Source organism: Heloderma suspectum, chromosome 3 (genome assembly GCF_057233095.1).
Source record: "Heloderma suspectum isolate Gila_16-S chromosome 3, 16-S_ref, whole genome shotgun sequence".
NCBI classification, from domain to species: Eukaryota; Metazoa; Chordata; class Lepidosauria; order Squamata; family Helodermatidae; genus Heloderma; species Heloderma suspectum.
Genome location: NC_139460.1, coordinates 47,734,136 through 47,751,844, shown reverse-complemented (window position 1 = coordinate 47,751,844; position 17,709 = coordinate 47,734,136). Strand labels below are relative to the sequence as shown.

The 17,709-nt window shown below is 43.1% G+C and overlaps 1 long non-coding RNA gene and 1 pseudogene across 1 annotated transcript in view; both read left to right on the top strand.

The window, feature by feature from the left end:
• Nucleotides 1-1,836: 1,836 nt before the first annotated feature.
• LOC146349615 (uncharacterized) overlaps nucleotides 1,837-17,709 on the top strand; it is a 121,560-nt gene continuing 105,687 nt past the window's right edge. The window contains exons 1-2 of the long non-coding RNA XR_014789035.1: nucleotides 1,837-2,358; nucleotides 5,158-5,259. This is a non-coding gene — a long non-coding RNA (uncharacterized LOC146349615). The remainder of the gene's footprint in view (nucleotides 2,359-5,157; nucleotides 5,260-17,709) is intronic.
• Nucleotides 10,037-11,421, top strand: LOC146349616 (E3 ubiquitin-protein ligase RNF130-like; annotated as a pseudogene).

Genomic DNA, 17,709 nt, shown 5'->3' with positions numbered 1-17,709 from the left:
ATCCAAGTGAACTAAATCAATCAAATTTACCAGTCACACATGACTAGATGGGAGTGATGAAATAAGCCATAACTAAACACTAATACCCACTGTTAGAATGAAAAGCCATCTTTAATGTCTGTTACAATAATATAACAGAGTCAAAACAGGCTCAAAAATTTCAGACGTGTGCCTTAAGCTGTAGCCCTACCAAGTAATATTTGACATACATTTAATTTGTCTGTTGTTAAATCAGCCGAAGTTATATTCAATTATCAAAAAACCTGCCGGTTTAAGACCAGAGTTAAGGCTATCTTGCGTTGGTTCAAGCTCCATAAAGCCAGGAAATTGGAAGCTAAGGCTGATGCCTTAACTGACATGCCCCGTGATGATATTGTTCAATGTCACAAACTGTGCTTGCTTACAACTTTCTCTCTATGCACCCACACTTTTCTTTGGCCTCCCAGGTCCAAATCCAGATGGTGTGCCCGGGACCAGCAAAGATGCCCCATGTTGTCCTTGTCCTGTATTGTTTTATGAAGCATCTGAAACTTACTGTATTTTTAGAGAAATCTTCCTGTGAATTGACTTATGCCTGTTCATTGCTTACATCAGTAGCTGGCAGGATGGGTTGAACAGTGAGAGGGAGCCCTCTTCTAGCAGTAAGGCTAGATCCTTCATAAGGTAATATGTGACTAGGACAGCATGGGGCGTCATTGCTTACCAAAGAAAAGTGTTGGTGCATGGAGGGCAAGTTGTAAGCAAACACAGTTTGTGCCATTGCACAACATCATTACTAATCATTGGGCATGTCAGTTAAGCATAGCTTCCAATTTTCTGGAACAGACTGGAACATGGTTGCTGTGGAAGTTTCCCATCCAGTCATGTGAGCCTGATGAATTTTGTTGGCTTGGCTTACTCGACACTTGGTGTTTGGGGCCATTCCCCTGGATACCATGTATTGTCTGGAACAGGTAATAAAACATGGTTTCTATGGATGTTTTGTGGCTGATGGCATCACTCCCATCTAGTCATGTGTGACTGATGAATTTGGTTGATTTGATTCACTTGGAAATTGGTCTTAAGGGCCCTTGTCCTCAACGCAGACCATTGCCCAGAACAGGTACTGGAATGTGGGTTTTGTGGACATTTTGTGGCTCATTACAACCCTCCATTCCAGTTGCGTGTGACTGGTGACTTTGGTTGATTTGGTTCACTTGGAAGTTCCTTCTCCAGGTCATTTTCCAGAATATGGACTATTGCCTGCAACAGGTATCAGGATGTGGTTTCTGTGGAAGTTTTGTGGCTTATTACATAACTTCCATCTAGTCATGTGTGACTGGTGAATTTGTTTGGCTTGGTTTGCCTGGACGTTGCTGTTCTAGGCTATTCCGTTTTGTTCCAGATGGGTTCTGGGCATTATGGGATTAACAATAATATAAATTAATATTGCAAGGGTTTCAGTCCTAAAATATTGTTCTCATGTGTTCTTAAGCCACTGTTTCTGGCATTTTTAAAAAAATAAAGGGGCTGTTCTGGCCCATTCTGTTCTGGCTTTTACATTGTCCCCAGAAATGTGTTTGTTTATTTATTTGTGACACTTATATACTGCTAAATATAATAATATCCCTCAGTGGTTCACAACTTTTAAAATCACATTTAAAATACAAGTTATGTCAGTGGTCAGCATTATATCACATTCTGCTCCTTACTATTTGCCTGAATTTAAATATTCCTTTGGACACGTCAAGCCACAGAAAAGTGGTCTCTTCCAGGGGCTCTTCAAACAGGCACCTCCAAGAGCCAATGAGAATGATGAAGAGATCCTCAGTCAGGATGGCTTAAGGGTGGGGCCCTGGATCCTGAGGGGAAGATAATGACTGGAAGAAGAAGCTGTCATTTTAGGAAAATGTCAACCAGTATTTTATGACAGGGTTTCTTATATGGAGAGAGAAGACACCCCATGTCACAGGAGTGACTGTTAAGAAAGAGACTAAAGGCTGATAATTACCTTGCTTTGTGTTACAACACAGGCAACTCAAAGCTCTCTGTCACATACAATAAACTTCATAATTTATGGAGAACTGAGGTGCAGACACTGGAATCCCAGACCCCTTATCCTAGGCTAATTTCCTTCATTTTAGACAGGAGGAGGTCAGGAAACTCCAAAGGTACTTAGGAGACAACAGAATTTATTCCTGCAAAGGAATTGTCCACTTCATCCAATAAAATGGCTGCAGTTTCCTTTAGAGCCCTTCCCATTTTCAGCTTTCTGAGCAGAGAAGGCAGACCCCATTCTTTTGAGGAACGAACCCTACACAATGTGGAGTTTTCTGCCAGTCATGACATCATATTCTGAAGGAACAGGATGCATTATTTGTAAGTATTTTACCACTATCTGCTTATGTTTGTATATGCCTTACAGTTTAATACTTTTTTTAATCTCAAGGAGCTTAGATTCTTCATTCTGAATCTTAAAGTATTGGCAGCCATCTGAGGCAGCCTCCTACAGTGGAAAAGTCCCAGAGGAAGATAGTCTTATCAACTGCCTCATTGAAACCAACAGTAATGGTCTGTTTCATATTAGGTACAGCCAGAAGAGCCCCCCCCCCCCCCGTCAAGTAGCCGCCGCTCCTGCAGCTGGTTAGAATCAGCTAGATCGCTTTCTGCCCAGCTTGCAAGGACAGGTCAGCCATAGAGACATGTCAACTATGCATGCTTAATGAAGTTCATGAATATTATGTGGCCCACCCTGCATAGCTAATGAGGTCATTATACTGAATGTATATAAGCTGTACCAAAAACATCTAGGGTGTGGTTCTCCTTTGTGGCCTTAGCCACGAGAATCCACCAGAACAGCGCTGTTTGTCTCCTGCCAAATAAAACTGCGTTGGACTGAATCTCAAGAGTTCTGTGTGTTTCTAAGGGGATATTGGCATACCCCTCCTAGAGGGAACAAACTTAAGCATAATTTGTGCAACACTGTCTTGGCAAAAATCACAGTAGCCTGTAACCTGTTCTCTTTGCCCTTGAGACTCAATGGCCCCTTAGTTACCAACAGGATCACCCATGCCAAGGAAACAGTAAGGTCTCGTTCATACAATTGCATGTACATATCAAAAGTAAGCTCCACTGAGTTAAAGGAAACTGACTCTCAAATAAGTGTGCAGACAGAAATAGCTAAACTGCAGAAGTTAAGGGGGAAAAAAGGTTTAGTAAAATATACTTTTTCCGGTTGTTAATACCTAAGACATTCCAGTACATTTAACTTACTGATGCTAAGATTCAGGGCTTCAGTAATTTAACAAAATGGATGCCATTCAGCATAGTGCTGTTGCTAGGTTGAACTTCAGAGTTTCTGAATGCTGAGATCCTATTTTATTGGGTAAAGGAGATCCTACTGAAAATCCATGTTTAAATTCATACAAGACTAGGATTTGGGATAACGTTATTACTTTTGCAGTATGTTAATATTTCAAGTAAGTTAGCATAAAATAATTTTTATTCATCTAAAAGTAGCCATTATCTGAAATTGTACCTCATAAGAAAATGTGATAAAATAATGTTAGTATGGATAGCCTGTTAGGTTTTTAGTGGTTGTGGAATTCTGCCTGAAAAAATGTAGATCTCAGTGTAACAAATCAAATAAATGCTAATTTGGGAGAGGGTGGGGAGCTGCAGGCCAACCTTTTTGGCTCCCTAGGGGGGCAGATTTGGCTTGGCGGCCATCCACTGCTGACTCGTTTTCAAAATAAGTGATTTGGGCTGGTTTCCTATACACAATTACCTGGGAGCAAGTCCCAGTAAGCTTAATGGGATTGCTTATGAGTAGACAATTGCTTATGAGATTGTGTTAAGATTTATGAGCTTTAGATGAAACAGAGCATTTATTAAAATACAGCATTTACATTTTACTATGACATGTTAGGAGTTGTTTGAATTGTCTTGTAAAAATTTAAGTGATAGAAACTGAATAGATAGGAGAGGATCTTACTTTAACCTGGAAAACAATAAGAGACACAGTGATCCTTGGCTGACATCTTGATTCTGCTGTTGATCCTTCCTCTCCTCTATTATGTGACTAAGGGTGCAATCCTATCCAGATAGGCGGCCGCCTCCGGACTCGGAGGTGACCACCTATGCAAAGCAGGGCAGGAGAAGCACAGAGGGGATTGTTCCTTACGTGCTTCTCCTGCCCTGCATTTTTGGCTAGACAGCTGATTGCAGCTGTGTAGCCGCAGGAGGGCTAAGCGGGGGAGGAGGCTGCTGTACGACACAGTGTCGTACAAGCATTTCCGCCCTCCTGGCCCTGGAACACCCCCAGACACGTCCCTTTTCAGCCTCTCCACGCTCCTCTTGCAAGTGCGGAGGACGGGACTGTTCCACGCTGCCTCCAAAGCACTGCAGAAGTGAGGGGAGGTTGGTTCTTGGAAAACAAGATATCCTATGGCAGTCTAGCCGCTGTCCAGCGGCCATAGGATTCCTCCCTCCAAATGCAATCCGATGGTTTAGATGGAAAAAAAGTCTTACAATTCCCAGCATTCCCCAGCCAGCATCACTAGGAATTTTAGGGCATTTGTCAATCTAAATAGGATTGTGCCTTAAGATTATTAAATGAACTAGTCCTCTTTATAAGAAAATGAAGTTGCTTTCTCTATAAAGTCATCCAGTGAAGCTGAATGGTGGGACATTCAGGACAGATACAGTCAGGGCCAGAAATATCGGAACAAGGATAACTGTTTTGGCAGTTGGCCTCTGTACACCACCACACTGAAGTTGAAAGGAAACACACCCAGATGGGAGCAAAGTCAGGACTTTCAGCTGTCATTCAAGGGGTTTGACAAAAGTGGGGCACTAACCATTCAGGAAGTATAGCCAGTGGCATACACACGCCCCCATCGGTGGTGGCTCATAAGTAATGGAACAAACCAACATAATTTCAAACTTCCACATGAGTGGAAGGGATCATAGAATCATAGAACAGTAGGGTTGGAAGGGGCCTATAAGACCATCGAGTCCAACCCCCTGCTCAATGCAGGAATCTAAGTCAAAGCATCCCTGACAGATGGCTGTCCAGCTTCATCTTGAATGCCTCCAGTTTGGGAGAACCCACTACCTCTCTAGGTAATTGGTTCCATTGTCATATTGCTCTAACAGGAAGTTTTTTCTGATGTTCAGCCAGAATCTGGCTTCCTGTAACCTGAGCCCATTACTCCGTGTCCTGCACTCTGGGATGACCAAGAAGAGATCCTGGCCTTCCTCTCTGCGACAACCTTTCAGGTACTTGAAGAGCACTATCATATCTCCCCTCAGTCTTCTCTTCTCTTCTCTTCTCTTCTCTTCTCTTCTCTTCTCTTCTCTTCTCTTCTCTTCTCTTCTCTTTTCTCTTCTCTTCTCTTCTCTTCAAGGCAAACATGCCCAGTTCTTTCAGTCTCTCCTCCTAGGGCTTTGTTTCCAATCCCCTGATCATCTTTGTTGCCCTCCTCTGAACCCTCTCCAGCTTGTCTGCATCCTTTTTATAGTGTGGTGCCCAGAACTGGACACATTACTCCAGATGGGGCCTAACAAGTGCTGAGTAGAGGGGAACTAGTACTTCCCGGGATTTGGAAGCTATGCTTCTATTAATGTAGCCCAAAATAGCATTGGCCTTTTTTGCAGCCACATCACGTTGTTGGCTCATATTCAGCTTGTGATCGACAACAATTCCAAGATCCTTCTCGCTTGTAGTGTTGTTGAGCCAAGTATTCCCCATCTTGTAACTGTGCATTTGGTTTCTTTTTCCTAGGTGCAGAGCTTGGCATTTATCCCTGTTAATTTCATTCTGTTGTTTTCTGCCCAGCGCTCGAGTCTTTCAAGCTCACTTTGAGTTTGTTTCTGTCTTCCAAGGTATTAGCTATCCCGCCCAATTTGGTGTCATCTGCAAATTTGATCAGCATTCCCTGCACGTCCTCCTCCAAGCCATTAATAAAAATGTTGAAGAGCACTGGGCCCAGGACTGAGCCCTGCAGTACCCCACTTGTTATCTCTCTCCAGTTTGAGAAGATCCCATTGATAAGCACTCTGTGTCTGATTCTGTAGCCAACTGCAGATCCACCTGATAGTAGTTTCATCTAGCCCACTTTGAGCTAACTTGCTCATCAGGATATCATGGGGCACTTCGTCGAAAGCTTTGTTGAAGTTGAGGTATATGATGTCCACAGCATTTCCACAGTCCACAAGGGAGGTTACCTGATCAAACAATGAGATCAGATTAGTCTGGCAGGATTTGTTCTTGATAAATCCATGTTGGCTTCGAGTAATCACTGCATTGTTTTCAAGGTGCTTACATACTGATTGCTTTATAATCTGCTCCAGAATTTTCACAGGGATTGATGTCAGACTGACTGGTCTGGAGTTCCCAGGTTCCTCCTTTTTGCCCTTTTTGAAGATAGGGACAACATTAGCCCTCCTCCAGTCATCTGGCACTTTACCCATCCTCCATGATTTCTCAAAGATAATAATAGACAGTGGTTCTGAGAGCTCTTCTGCCAGTTCCTTTATTACTCTAGGATGCAGTTCATCTGGCCCTGGAGATTTGAACACATTCAAAGTAATGAGGTGTTCCTTGACCATATGCTTATCAATCTCAAGCTGCAATCCTGCCCCTTCAGACTGTAGTTTGCCTTTGCCAGGGGGTCATAGACCCTCTTTCGAGAGAAGACTGAGCCGAAGTAGGAATTGAGCACCTCTGCCTTTTCTTTGTCATCTGTTATCATTTTGCCATCCTTATTTAATAGCTGAACCACCATTTCTTTCCTCTGCCTTTTACTATGCATGTATCTGAAGAAAGCCTTTTTGTTGCTTTTAGCATCAGCTTCTCAGCTTTAGCCTTCCTGACACCATCCCTGCAATTCTATGCTACCTGCCTGTACTCTTCCTTTGCAGCTTGGCCTTCCGTCCACTTCCTGTATGTGTCCTTTTTTGTTTTCAGGTAATCCCTAAGCTTTTTGTGAAGCCACATTGGCTTCTTCTGTTGTCTTCCACCTTTTCTTCTTGTTGGAATTGTTTGTAATCGTGCCTTTAAAATTTCCCTTTTTAAAAACTTCCACCCATCTTGGACTCCTTTTCTCATTAGAGTCACTTGCCATGGGACCTTACTTACCATTGTTCTGAGTTTATTAAAATTGGCTTTCCTAAAATCCAGGGTACACATTTGGCTACACTCAGCTTTTGCTTCCAAGAACCAAGAACTCCAGTATAACATGGTCACTTTCCCCCAGAGTTCCCGTAACTGCTACTTTATCCACTAAGTCATCTCTGTTGGTTAGGATCAAGTCAAGGATAGCTGAACCTCTAGTTCCTTCCTCTACTTTCTGTAGGAGGAAGTTATCAGCAACACAAGTCAGGAATTTCTTGGAGAGGCCATGTTTGCAGAATTGGTCTCCCAACAAATATTGGGGAAATGGAAGTCCCCCATTACTACTACATCTTGCTTCCTTGAAACACTGGCAATTTTCTTTTTGAAAGTTTCCTCCTTATCTTCTCCTTGCGTGGGTGGCCTGTAGTAGACTCTGACCACCATGTTCCTTTTATACTTTGCTCCATTTATTTTAACCCAGATGCTCTTGATGGGGCTGCTAAGCTTATCCTGCTGTATTTCTGCGCAGAGGTATGTATTTTTAACATATAGTGCAACTCCACCTCCCTTTCTGTTCCTTCTGAACAAGTTATATCCTTCAATTGCTGTATTCCAGTCATGGGAGTCATCCCACCAAGTTTCAGTTACACCTATCAAGTCATAATTTCCCTCCCATATTAAGAGTTCAAGTTCGTTCTGTTTGTTTCCCATACTCAGGGCATTAGTATATAGACGTCGAAGACCATGTGCTTTATAGTCTGTTTTCTTCCTACATGTTTGTGAAGACTATTATTGGGCGCTATTAGAGCTGTTGTTGTGTCAGTTGTGGTGCATGAGCTTTCATCCATTGTTACCCCCAACTTTACATCTCCCTTCCCCATAAGATTGAGTTTAAAGCCCTCCTGATGAAGTTCTTCATGCTGTGGCCAAACACATTCTTCCCAGCCCTTGTGAGGTGCAGCCCATCCCTTGCCAACAGCCCATCTTCCAGGAAGTATAGCCCGTGGTCACAGAATCCAAATCTCTCGCGTCAGCACCACCTTCGTAGCCAGTCATTCACCCGGAATATTTTTCTTTCCCTTTCTATCCCTCTTGTAACTACTGCAAGGATGGATGAGAAAACTATCAGGGCCCCAAAGTTCTTGAGTTTCCTTCCCAAAGCTTCAAAGTCTGATGTGATTTTTTCATATTTCCACTTGGCGGTATCATTTGTTCCCACATGGATGAGAAGAAAGGGATACCTGTCAGTGGGCTTTATGAGTGCAGGCAACCCTTCAGTCATGTCTCTAATCCATCCTCCTGGGAGACAGCATACCTGGCGAGTCCATGGGCCTTCACGACATACTCGGGTTTCAATCCCACGCAGCAAGGAATCTCCCACAACTACTACTCTTCTCTTCTTGTTGTTGTAGGCCTTGGTTTCATTTCCTCTGCTTGACTGACCTTCAGCCTTTTGCTCGCTCTCATGTGGGGTCCCCTGTAATTCTTCCTCTGCAGGCTGTCCTCCAGTCTCATCCTCCAGTACCTGAAAATGGTTCCATAGTTCCACTGGTGCAGAGTGGCTTCTAGTTCTTCTGCTCCTGTCACCCTTTTCCAAGGAGTATCCTCTACTTCATTTTTCCTTGCCTCAGCATTTTCCTCTTCTGCCTCAGCTTGCTGTTGCTATTCTAGCTTCTGTACTTCGCTTTGCTGCTGTAGTTCCATCATTCTGTCTAAGAACTCTTTGTCTTCTCTTATTCCCTGGAGGGTTGACACTCACGGCTCCAGTCCTCTTACCTTTTCTTCCAACAGTGTAATCAACTTGCACTTGTTGCACGTGTAGGCCATGTTGATCTCAGGCAAGAAAACAAACATTGCACAGACCTTGCCAGTTACCACCACTGGAGAGTCTTTTCCTTCCATAGTCTCTATTCCCTTTATGTTTCTAACTTTCTGATGGTAGTGAGATAGCCTGTGGTTTGTCCTCTATTCACTGGAGGTTAACAACAGAGTCCCACTGGTATAGAAGTGTGTGTTGCAAGAAAAAGAAATTGAAAACAACATTTGTAAGGGACCTCCCCCTTGACTCCCCCTGCCAAACTCCTGTTCGCTTACTCGCTCTCGTGGAGCTTGCTTGCATTTATAGCCCCTAGACCAGCTGGACCATAAGGAAGGCTGAGCAAAGGAAGATAGATGCATTTGAACTGTGGTGTTGGAGGAAAATTCTGAGAGTGCCTTGGACTGCAAAAAGATCAAACCAGTCCATACTTCAGGAAATCAAGCCAGACTGCTCACTTGAGGGAATGATATTAAAGGCAAAACTGAAGTACTTTGGCCACATAATGAGAAGACAGGATACCCTGGAGAAGATGCTGATGCTAGGGAAAGTGGAAGGCCAAAGGAAGAGGGGCCGACCAAGGGCAAGACGGATGGAGGATATTCTGGAGGTGACCGACTCGACCTTGGGGGAGCTGGGGGTGGCGACGGCCGACAGGAAGCTCTGGCGTGGGCTGGTCTGTAACGTCACAAAGAGCTGGAAGCGACTGAGCGAATAAACAAGACCAGCTGGAGCAGCTTCTCTGCTCAGCTAGGAGGCGGGAAACAGTTATTGCACTCGTGCCAGCTTTGGGGCTTTCCATGGGCGCCTAATTGGCAATTGTATCAAGAGAATGCTGAACTAGATAGCCCTTCGGTTTGATTCATCTTGATTTGGGACCCGTTTGGTGCCACGGCCTTGCACAACCTAGTTGGCAGGCAGCTGTGTTGTTGTTGGAACAGAGGGGGAGAAAAGGACCGGCGGACGCCTTGGTTGGTGGGCGGGATTGTTTTCCCCGCGTTGCTTTGCGCCGCGATTGGACGGAGGAAGCTCTTCTCGGCCGCAGATTCGAAGCGTCCAAAGCGGTGGCGGGAGAGCGCTGCCCCGCCTTGGGACTACGCGTGGCTCTCAACCCCGAGTCTGAGATGGTCCGCGGCTGGGAAGCGGGAGAGAAGCAGCGGCGCCGAACCGCCGCCTCCTCGCCCGTCAATGCGCTGCTCGTTCAGCCGGAGCTGCTGCAGCAGTCGCCCTGGAGAGAGGAGCGGAGAATGTCTGGCTCTCCTTCCGCATCTCGACTAGAGCTCCCCCTGAAAGGAAGGAAGAGCGAACCCCGCTCTTCGCCCTCCCGTCAGTATTTCTCTCCTGGTCGGTAGGCAGCTCAGTCGCTCGCTCGCTCCCTCTCCTAGAAGGTCCCTGGAAAGACGAACGCCTCCCGGAATCTCTGCCGCCGCCTCTAATATTCCACCTCCTTGGCTGAAATTCAGGGGAAGCCCCAGCAGAGGGAAGGAGCCAGTGCATTTTACCTTGAAAAACTAAAGGACGACAGGGCTTTTGAGGATTATCTTCCGCTTAAAGTTTTGGGGTACTTTCTCTCCTTCCTCCCCGTCTGCTTGCAGCTGCTCAGCGGTTACTCTAAGTGGTTGGAAAGGGCTGCATATCTGCTAGGCACCTAGGAGAGCTTTCTTGCCTCTTCTCATGATTTACATTTCTCTGGACTGTGACTTGGACTAGGTGATATATTTATGCAAACGTAGACACACCATATTCAGCAGAATTTTTGACATAAAAAACAATACCATTTTTAAGGGCTGAAAATCAGCCCAAAGTAGATTTTGCTGGAACTATTTGCTTTCTGTGCCCATTTTGGTCCAGTTTTATTGTTATGTTCTCCTAGGTATGGCAGATGATGCCAACGAAGGATATGTACAATCCCATGTTAAAATGACCGTATTGAATCCTGACGCTGCAGTGCCTGCTTTGTTAAGTTGATCATGGCGCTATGGATTTGAATCTCCCAAAGTAGCTGCCAAAGGCTTGCTTCTTGCACCTTTGCCAATCAATGGAGATCCTTTAGGTTGTGGTCTTCAAACAGAGTTTCACATTCCTCCAAACACCAAGCAATGGATTGCCCTGCTGAAGCGAGGACAATGCGCATTTAGACCAAAAACTACTGCAGGCAGCTTCATACTATATCAGCTGTAGTAATTTACTACAACATTCCCATGGCGGAGCTTGTCACTATGACTCATCAGGGAACTGGTGATATTGTTGCTGTTATGATCAAAGGCTCAAAGGTTAAGATGATCCTGCATTACTTAGCAAATAACATGAATGTCCTAATTAGAATAGCAGTTGGACCTCGCTTTCAACAATAAATCTAAAATGTGGTCATGGATCTCTTGTCCACTTAGCATTTTCATTCCTACTATCCATAGTAATTTCAGTATGGTTAATATTTTACTTTAGGGGTGGGCAGAAAGTAGATTGCCAGATGTTTTGGACTTCAACTCCTAGCATTCCTGACTATTAGCCATGCTGGCAGGGGCTTTTGGGAATTGAAGTCCCAAATATTTGATGATTGGCTTCCAGTTGATGGGGTTAGGAGTTTCTTACTGGCTTCAAAGTCCTGGGTTTTTCTCTTCCTCATAAAGAATGTATAGGAAGTGGGGTTGGTCTGCCCCTTCCAGGCCCAAGGCAACACTGGAGTCTGCAAATCAAAGAGCAACTGTAATGGAATGAAATGGATGACATCAATTAAGAAAGAATCTAACCCTCAGCAACCTTTGAGGAAGGCATGAAAGCTGTTTCTGAATCAAAGTGACTGCTTTTTGCTGAAGCAAAGAGTGACTGCCAGTGTGTAATTCTGGTACCTGTTGATAACAAGAAGAATTTGACAAGAAGCTGAAGGATATCCACAGAATAGTGGATAAGACATCCTTAATGCTTTCGGAGAAGAAAACAACAGTTGTCTAGAAAAAGACACTGATATTTCAAAAGAATAGAAAGACAATTACAGAGGAAATGGTGACACTTTCTCCTATAAAGATTTTGGGTGGTGGTGGTGGGGTACAGGGATAAAGTCTTAATGTCCACATCTGGGCCTAGCTCCAAAGTGACACAAATGTGGGAAAGATCTGACCCCATCTCTGATCCATATAAAAGCTATGAACTTTATTCAAAGATGCTAGTGAGTTTAGAATAGTTAGGAAATTTAGAGTGGTCTAGAATGCTTTGAACTAGATGGGCTGGAGGGAATTTTAGTAGGGAGATGCAGATTTAGGATTCTTATTGCTTTCATTAGGTGCTTTGTCAATATTATGAAATTATTAATATCGTCATTATTATTTCTTTACGTATGTGATCAGGATATTATGTCCTAATATCTATAGTATTATTTTCATTACTTTGTACTGTCTGCTTAGATGTTTTACTATTTCTGTGTTGTAGGCCAACAGTATTATTTGTCTACTATTCCTGTTTTGAGCGTTGTGTATCTATAGACCATTTAATTGATTCCAGAGTTTGTGCTCCTTGTCTTTGGTTCAGCTTTACCTACTAGAGTGCAGATTTGACCCCAGATTAACAGTTAGTATGATGTTCAATAATATTAAGGGTGTTATACCTGCTGCTTTTTATATCAAGCATAGACTTGGGCAGGGATGGCATAAGCTGGATATTGCACCAGTGAACCTCTTTAAGAATCCTTGGGAACTGTTCTGCACTTGGGGAGGGTTGACAAACACCACAGAGGGGTAACTAAAGTTGGAAGTCATTGATCTTTATCAGCTTTTGCCTCCCACCAGTCTATGTCCTGACTCTGCTGAGCAGACAGGCTGGGTTCTATCATTACTTGGGTCCCTGCCTTCTTGTTGCCAAGTGGTTTGAATATTTATAGCAGAGGTACTCAAACTGTGGTCTGGTCCACAAGATCCATTCAGATGGAGGGGAGGGGCTGTAGCTCAGTAGTAGACAACCCATGTTTTGTATGCAGAAGGTCCCAGATTCAGTCCCTGGCATTGCCAGGTAAGGCTGGAAAAACTTCTGCCTGAAACCCTGGAGAGCCATTTATAGCCAGTGTCGACAATACTAGGCTAGATACACCAATGGCCTGACTCAGTATAAGGCAACTTCCTGTGTGTTCCTTTGTTCATAGAAAGATTGCAGAGCAGTCAAGAATAGTTGAATTTGGACTTAGAATCATAGAATAGTAGGGTTGGAAGGGGCCTACAAGACCATCGAGTCCAACCCCCTGCTCAATGCAAGTCAGAGCATCCCTGAGACATGGCTGTCCAGCCTCATCTTGAATGCCTCCAGTGTGGGAGAGCCCACCACCTCCCTAGGGAATTGGTTCCATTGTCGTATTGCTCTTACAGTCAGGAAGTTTTTCCTGATGTTCAGCCGGAATCTGGCTTCCTGTCACTTGAGCCCATTATTCCGTGTCCTGCACTCTGGGATGATCGAGAAGAGATCCTGGCCTTCCTCTCTGTGACAACCTTTCAAGTTCTTGAAGAGCGCGATCCTATCTCCCCTCATTCTTCTCAAGGCTAAACATGCCCAGTCGTTTCAGTCTCTTTTCATAGGGCTTTGTTTCCAGTTATAACTTGCAGTTATTTTTTTCCCCTGAAAACAGATATTGACTTCACAAAACCTTGCTCCTAAAACCAGGCCCATCCATTGCATTAGAGAGAAGACTATGGCTATTAAAATATGAGTTATGTATGTGCTTTGATTTGTATAAAAAGGGTTTATTGAGTGGTCTGCTGAGACCCCTAGCAATTTTCTACTGGTCCGGAAAAAAAAGTTTGATAGCTGCTAGTTTAGAGGTTTAATAAAGCTGCGGCTCGTTTCCATTCGAATGCTTTGTGTTAGCTTTCTCCCCATTACAGTTTCTTCTTAAGTCTGAGAATTTATTTGCCCTAATACGATTCAGTGCTGACCCCTACAATTCCTGTATTTACCTTAAACCCTGACTCTAAATCCAGTCCAAATAGAAGGGTCTTCAGCACTTCCCTAAGATGAATGGAATTGTATATTGCCAAGGTTTCCAAGGGAAATTATTTCACAACTGCAGAATGTGTACCAAAAATACCTCTCAATGTGCTCTCATCATAAGGATTTAATAATGCTTGAATAGTGTACTTACAATGTACTCCCACATTTTAAGAAAGACATTGACAAACTAGACCAGAGTGTCAGAGAAGGGCAACCAGGATGGTGAGGGGTCTGGAAATCTAGTCCTATGAGGAACAGTTGAAAGAACTGGGTATGTTTAGTCAGGAGAAGAAAAGATTAAAGGGGAGACATGATAGCAGCCTTGGAGGGAGCAATCCTATGGCTGCTAGACAGTGGCTAGAAGGCCATAGGATATGCTGTTTTCCGGGAACTGACCTTGGAGCCCATGCTCCGAGGTTGGCTCCCGGAGAACCAACCTCCCCCCCCCCTGCTTACGCACTGCCTCGGAGGCAGCGTGGAGTAGCCCCGTCCTCCAATGCTCGGAAGAGGAGTGCGGAATTGCTGAAAAGGGGCGGGGCTGGGTGTGTTCCAGGGTGAGGAGAACGGATCTGCCTGTACAACACATCCTATGCATTGTATAGCAGCCACATCTCCTGCTTGGCCCCCCCACGGTTAGACAGCCAAAAACGGCTGTCTAGCAGAAAAATCAGGGCAGGAGAGGCGCGGAAGGAACGATCCCCTCTGCGCTTCTCCTGCCTTGCTTTGGATAGGTGGTTGCCTTCAAGTTCGGAGGCAGCTGCCTATCTAGATAGGATTGTGCCCTAAATATCTAAAGGTCTGCCGTGAAGAAGATGGAGCAGACTTTTTCTCAATTGCTCCAGAGGGCAGGACTAGAACCAACAGGTGGAAATTACAGGGAAGCAGATTTCAGCTAAACATTAGGAGAAATCTTCTCTAAGAGTAAGAGCTGTTCAACAGTGGAACAGTTTGAACAGATAGCCTTGGGATGTGATGGGCATTCCTTCTCTGGAGGTATTTAAGCAGAGGCTAGACAAGGATACTGTAGTTGTATCCTAGAGTGCAGATCCTGCATTGAACAGGAGGTTGGACTAGATTAACTCCAGGGTTTCTTCCAACTCTTCATGCCACCTACCAAAAAGTAGTTCACAGTTATGCAGCACATGTACTCAGGGGGAGTGGGGGGGTGAAGAATTAGTGATTTACTAATTACTATTTAGTTTCTCATAAGGTTCCCCCTAAAGAACTACCTTAGCTGTGACCCTCTGCATTTTGGGAACACAACTGAAGGAAATAGCAATACAACAAAATGTATATGAAAACACATTGACTGGGTTCACACAACATGATAACCTATGCTCAGTGTTGAGTATGGTTGAGTATGGGTTCTCATTGTTGAAACAAGGTGTTAAAACATGGATTGTGAGTGATTATTGAAACATGGATTCTTGTGTTGTCTGAATCCAGCTGTAATAAACCATGGTTTGTTAACCACAAACAACCCACAGTTCACAACATAATAACAAACCATGGGTTCTTTTCATGAGTTGTTCATTGTTAACAAACCATGGTTTGTTAGACAACACGATAACCCACATAACAACAATCCACAGCTCACTGACAACTCACACTCAATCCTGAGTGTAGGTTATCATGTTGAATGAAACCAGTCAGCGTCTCATTGCTTCTTCAAGTAGCTCTCAGCTAGGGTGTTACAAACAAAACCCAAAGAGAGACATAATGTGGAAGTACAGTGTCTCTCACTCTGTCCCTCTCACATGTACCCTTTTTAAAAAACATTTTCTTTATGAATGAATCCTCAGGCAACATTTTTGCCACACATTTATTAATGTGTGGAGGCTTTATAAAATTATTTTCCTCTGGCTGGCCATTCTAGCTTTAGATGAAGATCTGCTTTCTGACAGCTAGAATAATTGCTTACCAAGCACAGAGGAAATCTCAATTTGAAAAATAGTGATATCACGCAAAAATAGTGTTTTAGAGTCAAAGCCAATGATCCACAGGGCAAGGAAATGTTTCCCTCTCATCCTGATTATCTGTTCAACAATGGGGAGTGTATTTTTATAATCAGCAGTAAATAATTCTTCTACAGCCTGAGCTGAAAATCTTACTATGTAAGTGCTGTAATGTAATCTGTGTGGGGCTGCCCTTGAAGAGTTTGGAAACTTCAGCTAGCATGGCGGCCAGACTTTTGTCTGGTGTGCATTTTACAGACCATATAAATATCAATTCAAGGTGCTGGTTCTTACCTATAAAGCCATACATGGCTTGGGGTCAGGGTATCTGAAAGACCACCTCCTCCTGTATGAGTTTGCCTAAACTTGGCACTTATCATCTGACGCTTGGTTGCATGTCCAATCTCCTTGAGAGGTGAGATTGGTGGGCAGTTGTAACAGGGCCTTTTGTGTAGCTGTAACCCGTGTGTGGAATGCCCTGCCTAGGTAGGTTAAGTTACCCTTTTCTTAGTATTTTTTAGTCGGCTGGTGAAGATAATACTGTTCTGCTGGGCTTTTAATAGTTAATGTTGCTTTGTTTTTATTATTAATCCTCATTTAAAAAATAAAGTTTTAGGGTTTTTTTATTTTGTGCTTTGTATTTCTATTGTATATTGTCTTGAATGCTCATTCTAAATAAATAAGCAGGTATACTACCTCCATTTGTTCCTTTACTACTGTGGTATTTAGTTGTGAGGCAGATGAGCTCAGTATAATTTCTGATACTATTACGCCACCAGATGCTAAGCAGCAGATACAAGAGAGATACGTTTATCACCAAATGAATGCTTAAATTTAGCCCCTTTAATAATCCCTTCATCATTAATTATAAAGCTACAAATACCCTGCTCCAGAGAGCTGTGTGTATGTAGATGTTCTGGAGGCTGCAAATGAATGCATATGAAGATCTGTTGTCATCTTTGAAATGAATTGGAAAACTAGTGGAATACTATGTATACAACCCTCCACTGAAGAGCACATATTAGACCTGCAGGGGAGTTTTCATGTGGATTGTGCTTCCCCCCATGCTCCCCATTTCATCGTGAGCCAGTAGAATAATAAAGTAACAAAGACAGCAATTTCTTTCTTTCTTTTTAATTATTCCTTCATATTCAAACTTCACAAACAGTGTGAACTTGTACAATACCTCAGAAAGTGAAACTTACAAAAAAAGTGCTGGTAACATTAAAAAAAGAAAAAGAAAAAAGAAAAACCCAAAATAACAAACATCATTCTTAGCAACATCGATTACTCTTCCACACAAAACAGAAACCTTGTAAAATTTATTTCCGTATCTTTAAGGCGTAATACTTCCGTATAAAGTATATGCAAGAGATAAAACTTCACAGTATTCCAAAATGTCACAATAATAATAATATAGTATAATGAAGCGCTACAGTTAATTTTCTTTTTTTCCTTTTTTCTGTTTTAAATAACAAATACAAGTCACAGGTAAATATACGTGAGAAAAATACGAGGCTAATATTAAATGGCAGGTAAGGATACTCTCACTGTAAGAAAAAACTGGCAGGGTGTGTGTAGTTATTCTATATTTTAAAGCACTTGATAGAAAAGGCGTATGCAAGGTTTTTTAAAACAATTCTCAGTTTACTTGCTTTATAACTGACATACCATTTACAGAGTAAAATGAGAGGAAAAAAAAGGAACTCAGTATTCCCTCAAAACTTTTGACCTGCTCATCTCATTTTCTCAAACCATGTTGCACTTTATAAGGGTGTGTTTTTGTTGTGTGTATGTATAAGTACACTTACAGCCACTACAATACACTTTGGACTAGGCAGAAAAAAAGTCTGCTCAGGAAAAGCATCTTT